General features: G+C 44.4%; 1 protein-coding gene across 1 annotated transcript in view; it reads right to left on the bottom strand.

The window, feature by feature from the left end:
• The window catches only part of il15 (interleukin 15), a 46,165-nt gene that overhangs the window by 19,754 nt on the left and 22,423 nt on the right, over nt 1-3,988 (bottom strand). The window lies entirely within an intron of this gene.

Genomic DNA, 3,988 nt, shown 5'->3' with positions numbered 1-3,988 from the left:
AAGCCATTCTGAAGCAGCCAGGGGGGGATTCTGCATGAGCCAAATAGCAGAGACAGGACCGATCGTCAAAATGTTGGTGTCGATCATTCGATTTCATCCTGGACACTACAGAAAATGGGCTAAAAGTGTTAAAAACCGGAATTTTCCTTTAACTATACGTAAGGGACAAGTAAACTGGCATTGCTATGGCAGCATGACGAAGTGAGGCGCTTCACCAAGACCATACGTTTGGTTCTCATTTCCAAATAGACCTTAATCACTATGACGGATACTAGTCCTACCCCACACAGAAATCCAACCCAATATTTGGTGAGCGTGACTTATTTTCTCTAAAACCCTCTACTATAGTTGTTTTAGTGTTTCTTTAGAAACACCAAAACAACCAGGCCCAAGCCGTAATTATAGGATTATGAAACTTGGCACCCACCTGTATGCCTCCAGGTTCTACAAGAAAGTGTGATGGAGCTATAGGCCAAACCCCACAGGGATTCAACCATTTTGGATCAAAGGCACCACTTACCCTGATTTGCTCATGTTGTATCTGAGTGAACTACTCTTACAGCTCTAAACTTAGAGGCTTCAAATGCATTGGGGATCAAAAGTTATCAAAAGAGTTTTCTACATCACAGAATGTGGGTGTGGTCAATCACCCAGATATAAACTTCCATAATAAAACAATCAGCCCCATACAATGCTTTGACTCTGAATTATTAAATCTGTTAAGGATGTACAAACTACTAAGACTATTAGACCTACAGTATATTAATTTCAGTGCTTCCCACTATCAGTTAGACCTGAAGAAGCCTCTTGGATGAGAGATGAAACGTCTCCTAAAAATCTTCACATCCAGACCCTAGGCTGAACTTTTTCAAGCTTGACCATGACCTGGATGACTGAGAATCCTCACAGATAAATGACCAAGACCTACAAAAACATCTATTGGAGCCATTGCACACACTCCACAGGAATCAGCCATTTTTAAATCAAATCTATCACTATCTGTTTCAGACTTAGACAGATTTATTTTGTCATTTTGTATACACAAGTGTAAACATAAAGAAATTTTGTTTTAAAGTGCAGCCTTGAAAACAGTAATAAATACATAAAAAATAGAAATATAAACATATGACTTTATATTTACAGTTATAACATTTTATAACATAACCCATTTTACACAACATTCAGCAGTCTAATGGAAGTGGGGAAGAAACTGTTATGGAATCTGCTGGACCTGCATCGGATGCTTCGAAGCCTCTTCCCAGAGGGCAGCAGGGAGAACAGTCCATGGTGGGGGTGTGAGGGGTCATTGATGATGTTATCGACACGCAGCGCTGGGATGAAATGTCTTTAATGGAGGGAAGAGGAGCCCCAATGTTCTTCTCTGCTGTTCTTACTCCTCTCCTCATTTTCTGCCAGTCTGAGGCGCTGCAGCCTCCACACCACACAGTGAGACAGCTGGTCAGAACGCTCTCTATGCTGCTTCTGTAGAAGGTGGTCAGGATGGGTGGGGGGAGGTGGGCTCTCCTCATCCTCTGCAGGAAGAACATGCGCTTCTGTGCCCTTTTGATCAGTGAGGTGGTGTTTACATTCCAGGTGAGGGTGTCTGTGATGTTCACCCCCAGGAATTTGGTGCTGTTGACCACCTCTACAGCGGAGCTGTTGATGAGCAGTGGAGCGTGGTTAGGACGGTTCTTCCTGAAGTCCAAGATGATCTCCTTCGTCTTCTCCACGTTCAGGGTCAGGCTGTTATCTTTGCACCAGTCCACCAGCTGCTCCACCTCCTCTCTGTAGTTCTGGTCGTTGTCGTTTCTGATGAGGCCCATCACCGTGGAGTCGTCTGCAAACTTCACAATGGTATTGGTGGTGAACCTGGGGACACAGTCAAGCATCAGGGTGAACAGCAGGAAGCTCAGGACGCAGCCCTGAGGGGAGCCTGTGCTCAGGATGATGACATCAGAGGTGTTCTGTCCAACCCGGACTGACTGAGGTCTGTTTGTGTGGAAGTCTAGCAGCCAATTTTTTAGGGGTTGTATTGAATCTCAGCTGTTTCAGTTTGCCCATCATATGCTGTGGGATGATGATGTTGAAAGCTGAACTGAAGTCCAGGAACAGCATCCGGACATGGGTGTTCTTCTCCTACAGGTGTGCCAGGCTCAGGTGGAGAGCAGCAGAGATGGCGCCCTCAGTGGAGCGGTTCTGTCGGAGTCAATGGAGTCAGTCGGAATTCATTGAGTGAGGTGACCTGAGGCTTCTTTGGGACCGGAATAATGGTCGCAGACTTGAAGCATGCTGGCACTATGGGTCAGTCCAGCGAGGTGTTAAAGATGTCTATGAGGCAACCAGCCAGCTGATCTGCACACTCCTTATACACCCGCCCTGGGGGCCTTCCTCGGATTGACTCTCCTCAGAGTTTTCCTCACTTAAGCTACGTCCAGGTTTAGTTCCTCCCCTCCCTGGTGTGGAACAGCTTTCACTGCTAGAGGCTGTTTAGTGCCTCAAACCTTCCAAAGAAGTTGTTCAGTTAATTTAGAAAGTCAGTGTTTGCTGCATCTACCGGGGTGGAGGATGTGTTGTAGTCCGTGATCATCTGAATGTCTTTCCACATGCTCCTGGTGTTGCTGTCATCGTGAAAAAGATCCTGGATTTTCTGGCTGTGGTTCTGCTTTGCTGATCTGATGGCACAGTTTAAGTTGGCACGTCCTGTTCTTAGTGTATCACCAGGCTTGAAAGCTGAGTTCCATGCTTTTAGAGATTTCCGAACCTCTCCATTTATCCAGGGTGGTTGGTTGGCCCGGGTGGTTATGTTCCTTTTTATGCCGACATCTTCAATGCATTTGTTGATGTAGGCTGACACAGTCATGGCATACTCATCAATATTCAATAAGTTGTCAGATGTTGCTGCAGCCTTGAAGATGTTTCAGTCAGAGCATTCAAAACAGTCTTGGAATGTCTCCATGGCACCCTCAGACCACACTTGGATCTCTTTAACTGTCGGTTTAGCCCTGATCAGCCAGGGCTTATATGCAGGGATAAGCATGACCGAGAGATGATCTGATGACCTGATAATGAACCAATAAAGTTCAAAGAAAAACTTTTAAAATCTCATGCGTTATCAGCAAACTCTACTACTACTACTAACTGACTGAGAAAGAGTTATGGCATTATTCATCCAAATGTATTCAAAGATTTTGCTGTGACACAGGATGTGGGTGTGTCTACAAATTCGGACTTATCAAAAGATAAGGGTAAAGCAGCCCCAAGCAATGCTTTTACTGAAGATTATTAAAATTTGGCAAACATGTATAACCCACCGGAACACACAAAAAAGTCCCTTGGAGCCATGGTCCAAACTCCACAGGAAGTCGTATCATATCTAAGTGAAATCCTTCCAGAGCTGTTGTTCACTAAGGCTGCAGGGAAGTGCAGTTTGTAGTGCAGTTGCCTTGCAACAAGAAGGTTCTGGATTCGATTCCCAGCCCGAGCTTTTTCTGCATGGAGTTTGCATGCTTCTCTAAATTGTCCTTAAGGGTGAGTGTGTGTAAGGTTGTATGTCTCTGTGTTGCCCTGTGAAAGACTGCCAACCTGTCCAGGGTGTACACCATCTTATGCCAATAGACTGCTGGAGAGGCTCTGGCCCCACCGCCTTCCTAACAGAATAAGTGGAAGAAGATGGATATTCACTAAGTATGAGTAACAGACTCAAAAATACAACATTATGTTGATTGTATTTTGTATGGTAATTGTTCTTCAGAGGTATATACTTTTAACAATAATGCCCTGTATTGTATGAAAAGATGCTCCATAGGTGTGGTTAATAAAAAAAAGACAAAGATTGTGTCCTGCGTGGAAATGCAAAACTAATACATTTTGCACTATTCCGTAAAAGTAAAAAAAATATCCACTGGACTTGGTTTCCAAGATTTGAAGACGTTTCGCCACCTCTCCAGGAAGCTTTCTCAATTCAAATGTCTGGATCCGCAGTGAGTTC

The sequence above is a fragment of the Cyprinodon variegatus genome, unplaced genomic scaffold, assembly GCF_000732505.1.
Source record: "Cyprinodon variegatus isolate N-32 unplaced genomic scaffold, C_variegatus-1.0 Scaffold729, whole genome shotgun sequence".
Taxonomy (NCBI): Eukaryota; Metazoa; Chordata; class Actinopteri; order Cyprinodontiformes; family Cyprinodontidae; genus Cyprinodon; species Cyprinodon variegatus.
The sequence above is the reverse complement of the archived record's forward strand: the minus strand, read 5'-3'. Positions and strand labels throughout refer to the sequence as shown.